Raw genomic sequence first — 8,201 nt, 5'->3', positions numbered from 1 at the left:
CCGTCCCCCCTCCACTCCATTCGCTCCGCCAAAGCCGCCCTCCCCGCCGCGCCGATACGTCGGCGCCGCGATTCGTCGAGGGGACACATGGCGATGCTTTCGCTCCCACAGTACGCTCTCGTAGACTGCCGTCCTCGAGCCGCGCCGCCACCTCTGGCTACGTTCTTGTGGAGGCGCACGGCGGTCAGCGCTGCCACCGTTGGCGACGTTCGTGTGGAGACGCACGGCGGTCAGCTTCTCCCACGGTACGCGCATTCTAGACTGAGGCCCCGTTCATGTCGGTGTAGCGCTGAATGTTAGCTGATAGACGCTGTTAATCTCACTATTTGTTGAAGTAGTTTACTGTCAATATGCTCTGCTTAAGAAGCTTCCTTGCCCTGTTCTGCACTCAATCTGCTTAGCTGAGATGGCATGCCAAGGCCGATTAGTTGCTAAAATATCCTGCCATATATTTATTGTGACGTAGATTGCCATGGTCTAGTAGCCAATCTGTTAGGTGAAATAGCTCTACACCGTTTTATACTCGATCTTTGTGTCGGGGAAACTGATCCACAAACACGCGCCAAAGATGTCGGGGAAACTGATCCACAAACACCTATGGGACCGGCGGACCAAGCCCTTTTCGGTTCGGCGGGGGGCGGAGATCGCACAAAGAGCAGATCGAGGCGAAGCACACGAGCAGTTTACCCAGCTTCGGAGCTCTCGGGAGAGATAACACTCCTACTGCTGCATGTCTTAGTGTATTGAGTTCTTGCTCGGGAGCGCTGAGTGCTACAGTGCACTCCAGCTGCTAACGAGACCGGGCGTGAGTGTTTTTCTGCCTTTGAACCGACCCCCCTTCGTTGCGCATGGGCCTCCTTTTATAAGCTAAAGGGGTCACCGACAGGTGGCAACGTAGATGAGGGTAAAAATGGAAAAGGAATTGCGGTTGGTACAACTACCTGTACAGTGTATCCTACCTAACCATGACGGCAGGGGACAAAGGAATTAAATGCCCATCTATGTCGCCCAAACAGTGCAGAAAGGGACCGTCAGGGACGCCACCGCTCGCCACGATGGCAATCTTGTCAGCGTCGCTTGCCACCTCGCACCGCTGGCTGCACAGCCTCTTGCCACGCGCGCCTGGAAAGGCCCCAGGGCGACACGTTGGTGGATGTGCTGGAGCGCGGGTATAGAGTGGTAGCTTGTCGCGGCAAGCGCCTTGCCGCAGTCGTTGTCTTGTCGCGTCCGGAAGCTTGTCGCTCACCGGGCCTTGCCGGTACGCGTGGCGCATCACGGCAAGTTCCTTGAGATGCCTTGGTTGGCCTTCCCGGCAAGCTCCTCTTGCCGGGGCCTTGTCTCCTTGGCTTGAATACTTTGTTCTTGAATGGCTCCAAAGGAACCACGGAGGACCTTGGCGGGCGCCCGGCAAGCCTTGCCGCGGGGTGCTGCAACTGCCTGTGCACAAGTTCAGGATACTAGGGTACCCCTACTCTAGTACACCGACACTTCGTTGCTGCGATGGCCTCCGATAGTTTGATGGCTGTGTGCTCGGGCTCATTGACTGCTGAAATAACTTGCCATAATTTAGCACTCAAATATGTTTGCTGAATTAGCTTTACATATATTTCGTTACTTAGATCTGCTCGTCCAAATATCTTGCCATAGCTTTAGACATCGACCTAGGTATTTTTTTCTGGACTTCATAAAAAAGCATACATGTTTTTCCTATAATATCTAGTAGAAGAACTAATTTGTATGTCTAACAGATGGACAGGACTTGGATAACTTCTGCTCGAAGATTCTCTGCTGCATATGTCGAGGGGGTTGAAAACTTCATGAACTTTATCAGAGCTGAGTACGGTGGTCTGAAATCAGATGTGCTCTGCCTGTGTAGCAGTTGTATAAATTCAGTTACAAGACCCCAGTCAACTGTGCAAAATCATCTACACTTGTATGGGATGTCGGTCACATATACTAGGTGGGTTCATCATGGTGAAGCTGTGAACGTCAATGTTATTGACTACGTGGAAGCAGCAGATCACCATCTTGATCTGCCTGATGCTCAGGTGGAAGAGGAGGAGGAGGTGGTGGTGGCGGAGCCAGTGAGTTTGACCAACATTGAAACAATGCTACGAAATGCTCGTGCATTCCATGAACTTTCACCTACAGAAGAAAAACGGTGGGCCCGCATGTTGGAACAATGCAACGTTGCTGTCACCCTAGGAAATAAGTTGTCGGTATTCTCAGCTATGGTCACCTTTCTTCAGGTGAAGACATCTGAGTGGATGACCAACAAATCATTCGATGCGATGTTGGCTGCTTTCCGCAAATCTCTCCCAGATGCGTCTGAGCTGCCACACGCCTACAGTAAAATGAGAATTTCCTTTGTGCAGTTGGAATTGGATATGATATGATCCATGTTTGTAAGAATAATTGTGTTCTGTTCCGGAAGGATTATGCCAACTTAAGTGAATGCCCGAAATGCAAATCATCAAGATGGAAAGATGGCGATGCTGCGAAGAGGGTTCCTCATAATGTTCCGAGACATTTTCCAATTACACCAAGATTGCAGAGGTTGTTTCATGATGCTGAAACAAGAGAGGATGTACTGTGGCATTCTAGGAACCAGGAGTACAGATATCAGAATGTAATGAGCCATCCATCTCATGGTAGTGAGTGGAAAATCTTCAATGATAAACACAAAGAGTTTGCTGCTGACCCAAGAAACATTAGACTTGGCTTAGCTTCAGATGGATTTAACCCATTTGGCCACCAGAGCGCCACATATAGCATGTGGCCAGTGCTTGTTATCCCTTACAAGATGCCTCCAAATGTCTGCACCAAAGAATCAAACTACATGATGGCCTTGCTCATTCCAGGTCCAAAAAGTCTTGGAAAGGATTTTGATTTGTTCATGGAGCCTCTTGTGGAGGAGCTTCAACAGCTATGGAAGGGTGTTCTCACTCGAGACCTATATAGCAGCCCACCAGCTGATTTCTTTCTGCGTGCTATTGTAATTTGGTGCATCCATGATTATCCGGCTTTGGGCACTATGTCAGGGCGAACGACACATGGTTACAATGCATGTGTTCACTGTGACAGGAATCCGCTGTCATACGCAATACTTAGCAAGATCTGTTACATTGGACACTGCCGTTTCCTTGCCAAGGACAAGCCGCATCCTAGAAAATACCGAAGACATGTGTTCAATGCAAAGCATGAAAACCGTGATGCGCCAAAGAGGCTCACCGCCGATGAGTTGCAAGTGGAATTAGAGAAGGTCAGGCATAGTACACCTGGAAACCATCCTGGTAATGGTAGCGGGAAAAGGAAGCATGGCACGGTAGAATAGAGATTATTGTTTACCCGCAGGTCCACTTTGTGGGACTTGGAGTATTGGAAAGATTTGGATCTGCGCATAATCTTGATGTGATGCACATCGAGAAAAATATATGTGACAACATTATCGACACACTTCTTAACATTGAAGGCAATACGAAAGATACCTTAAAATCTAGGATTGATTTGACACACCTGGGTATCAGAAAGGATTTGCAGGTGCAAGATGAAGGTAAACCACGGGATATGGCACCAGCTGTGTACGTCTTGGACAAGGTAAAAAGAAAAGAATTCTGCGAGGTCCTGTCACGTGTGAGATTCCCACATGGATTTGCTTCCAACCCTGAAAGGAGAGTCAGTGCAGATGGAAACAAGGTACAAGGGTTGAAAACTCATGACTACCACGTCCTACTTCAAAGGGTTTTACCTGTTATCCTTAGAGGATTGGGCCACCATGACTTATACAGAGCAGTTGCAGAGTTAGGACAATTCTTCAGGGAACTCTACAGTAGAAATATCAGGATAGATGCTTTGGAGCATCTTAGTGACAAGATACCAACTATCCTATGCGGCCTTGAGAAGATCTATCCTCCAACCTTCTTTGATGTGATGGTGCATTTGGATGTTCATCTACCTGATGAGGCACTACTTAGAGGTCCAGTATAGTATGGATGGATGTACCCTATTGAAAGGTGGCTATGCACTTTCAAGGGCTATGTTAGGAACAGAGCTAGACCCGAGGGTTCCATTGCAGAGGCCTACATTGCTACAGAAGCATTGACATTCTGCTCAAAATACATTGAAACAGTTGATCAGCTTAGCAAAGAGGTGGGTGAAGACAATCCCGGGCTCAATGTTTTCGATTATTCTATTCGAGTTACAGGGAAGAGTCGACAAGAGGACAAACCCAAAGATTTGGACAAAATGGTTTGGTATGTGTTGAATAACTATCCTGAGATACTACCTTATATCAAGTAAGTGCAGTACTGCAGCTTATACATCATAATCTACTAAACTTGCAGCACATTCTTATATATTTAGATGTTTGACACGATCACTATGTTCTGCAGCATGTACAAAGAGGAGTTACTGCTACAAAATCCAAGAAACATTGACAAACTGGTTATGGCAGGATTTGCGAAATGGTTCAAGAACCATGTAAGCTTTTGAAGTGCACTGTCAGTTTTTTTAATATATTGAGTACATAAGATGATCAGCTTGTCTATTTTCTAACCATAGGTTAAGAAGATGCGGGAGGATTGGCAGGCAGTTGATGATGCCCTTTACTCACTAGCAATGGGTCTTGATACTCGGGTAAGACATTATGAATCTTGCGTTGTTGGAGATGTGCGCTACAACACCCTTGCACGAGACGAAGGTAGGAGGACACAAAACAGTGCCATCATGAGCACGGATACGTACGACAAAGAGACAACTGAAATGTATGCTAACATAACAGACATTGTTCAGTTGCAGTATATCTCCAGTTTCGAGGATCATTGGTGTGTGGTTCTGTTGTGCTATCGTTGGTATAACCTGTTTTCCAGGATCGCAAAACCCAGAGCTGATGATTATTTCAAATCCATCAATGTCAAGGCGGCGTACCAGACCAACAAGCCTTTTATTTTGGCAAATCAAGCAACACAAATATTTTTCTTGGAAGACACATTTGCACGTAGCGATGACTGGAGAGTATTGCAAAGGTTTGAGCAGAGGAATTCGTTTAATGAAGTTCCACAACAAGATGATGCTTACACTGCTCCTGATGTACAAGATAACACAGATGTTCCTAATATCTTTGAGAACCATCACGTCAATGACACCGGCGAAAAGATTTCCTATCGTGCTGTGGACATACAAGAGTTGATCAAGAAGAAGCCAACGTTCGAGGACGTTGAGGACGAAGAAGAAGATGACACCGTCGGGAATTATGATTCAGACTGATACACATGGCGAAGATGTTGATGCTGCTACTGCGGATGATGATTACATTGCTTTTGTCGTATTTGCCTGTCAGAAGACGTTTTTTATCTACTATGTGAAATTGTGTTTGCTATGACAACTGAAACCTGATGACCATGTTGTTTAGTATTTTGCTGCGAGAACATCACTTCTTATGTATGCTGATGTGTGTTTGGTGATTGTATGACAACTAAAACATGATGAAATTGTTGTTTAGTTGTACTCATATTTGGCTGTGAAACTTGAATTTGATGACATAGTTTGCTGTTGGACTGCAATTTGCTCGACGTCTTCGAATGAGAACAAAGCTGACCCGATAGGGCCGCTGCTATCTATTTATTTATATGAGCAAAAGGGGATACCCCCTGATTTCCGTTAATAGAAATCATTAGATGTTCACAACACTATGCCTAGCCTTCTACACAGGTTTCATTCATTACTAGTTTCAGCAAAGTGCTCTTGTCGTAGCCACTGAATACATCAGGAGTGCTACATACACTGCAAATAAAGAGACAATCATCCTACAGAGCACATTGATTTTGCCCATTATCTTCACAAGCTCTTTCATCTCCTCATTGCTATCAAGGCCGTTCAGCAGCTGTTGCTTGGCCATGATCAGAGGAACTGCGTCTTTAACCTTCTGCTCTGCATCTTCCTCTTCTGTCGTTCCTTCAGTTACTTGTCCAACACCCCAACCTGCTGGTATTGGGATTCCTCGGCTAACCAAATAATCAGCATAGTTGCATTCCCCCACATCAGCAACTTCCCAGAAATACAAATCACATGAATCTTCCCTTTTCTGCGCGAATCAAATTGGAAGATCATCAACCAAACTATTAAAAAAATCAGCAACTGAAAGCAGCAGAACAACACTTAAACATATTATTACCCCATGATTCGGGCATTTGTAGAAGACTCGGCCAGGGTTGCGGATTGTGTTTGAGATGCGATGGATGACTCTGCGTGATTTGCAGCAGTGGCACCACACCAACGGCAGCGGGTTGTGATGAGACCCACAGGCGATGGTACGGGTGGCGACTTGGCGCATATCTAGTTGTTGCCTGCTGAAGAGCAGCTGGACGAGCAGCCAGCGGACATGGTTGCTGCGGCCAGAGCTTCTGATGCTAGGCAGAGTAAGTAGAGAAGAGGAGAAGCAAACGTTGGATATGTCAGTTTCATTACTTGCAGAGTAGCATAACACCATATATAGTCATAGTCTAGGTTTGGATTCGAACCAGCTACAGGAGCACGTCTTTCTTTTTTCTAAAACTCAGCAACGTCTCTTTACTAGTACACTAGCTTGTTCTGTACGCCTTCCCAAGTCTTTGGTTTTCTTTCCCTTTTTTGCGAGGAAGGAAGGAGGACAAAATTGAGAGTTCCTCGGACTCGAACCCAAGACCTCTCGGTTGAAAACCAAGGGTGCTAGTCACTTATGTGGCGAACGTTCCCTGTGAGGAGGACGGCAGACGAACGCATTTTCCTCGCAGTTTTCATCCTATATATAAAAAAGTATGCTACTTGGTGTCCGCTTAGTCAAAAAACGATTGTGCCAACCTTGACCATTCGATTGACATTCAACGTCTGTCGCGTTTCTTCAGTCTCTTCTTCCTCGAGCCGCCAAAGCCAAACCAGCGCCTGCGGGACCGCCTGCTCCCGCCTCCCACAGCTGGCTGTGATCTTCCCCGGCTCCTGTTCGTTCCCATCCGAGGCCTCACCATCGTCCTCCACGCTCGCCATGGCGCGCCCTCCGGTGTTGTCAACATGGTCAACAACCGAGAGGAATAAGGAGATGACTGTACATGGTGAGAATGACAGTAGGGACCCAGCAGCGCGCGCAGTAATTTTGTTTTTTCGGGACGGAGAAGGGTATCAACTGCGTTGTGCGGGACCCGTGGCCCGTCTAGCCCAGGCTTTTATTTCATATGTTTAGCACATGACCAGCCCAGTTTGTTTTTTTCCTTTCTGAAAAATGGCTAGCCAGCTATTTTGTTTTTTGCAGAATAACTAACATAGGCCTACTTGCTTTTCTACGCCCTGCTGGGCTGGAAATCTTTCAAGACGAGGAGGGATGAATTTTGCCCAGAAAATGGGCTATAAGTAATAAGAAATGGGCTATAAGTAATAAGAAATGGGCTATAAGTAATAATAAATGGGCTATAAGTAATAATAAATTGGCTGTAAAATGAAAAAAATACAGCAAACATGCAATTAGTTCCCAAATACTGTTTTCTTTCGGATTTTGATATTTTAAATTTCATTGTTTTTGTGCGGGTAAAATTTCATTGAATTTAAATTAAGGTATATTTTGATTTAAAATTAATTTGAATCCGGCTAGAAATTTCGGGCTGTATGCTGTTTGGGACAGATTTGGAGGCTGACTTGTGGGTCTACTAGGTTGATGTGTACTTTGGCTTTGTCAACTTAGTCCACAAACGATTCTAGCAGCAGTGACCGTTGGATGTTAATCCAACGGCCGTGTTGCTTCTTCAATATCTGATCTTCTTGCTCCCAGCCGCCCAAACCAGCTCCGGTGGGACTGCCTCCTCCTGCCTCCCGTGGCGGCTGTGCTGCCGCACAGGCCGCACCGCCCCACCCTACTTCATTGCTGGCCAGGCCATTCCTCTACTCACCCACACCTCCTGTTATTTTCCGGCGACAGCAGCCGGACCAGTAAACTGTCGTACTCCCCACTGCGTGGGCAACCATTGCTGAGTCTTCTCGGGCTCCGTGTCGTTCCCTTCCTAGGCCTCACCGTCGTCCACCGCCATGGTGGTCTCGGCGCGGCCTCGTCAACATGGTCAATGAACGACATCCATCGGCCGTGGACTGTACGCGCAAAATAATGATTCCTCAACCTGACAGCTGGGACCCACTGGAAGGGCCTCTGTATTTCGCAAAAAAAAGTTCCCCCCGCTGAC

The sequence above is a fragment of the Triticum dicoccoides genome, chromosome 6B, assembly GCF_002162155.2.
Source record: "Triticum dicoccoides isolate Atlit2015 ecotype Zavitan chromosome 6B, WEW_v2.0, whole genome shotgun sequence".
In the NCBI taxonomy this organism is placed as follows: domain Eukaryota; kingdom Viridiplantae; phylum Streptophyta; class Magnoliopsida; order Poales; family Poaceae; genus Triticum; species Triticum dicoccoides.
Note: the sequence above shows the minus strand (reverse complement) of the source record.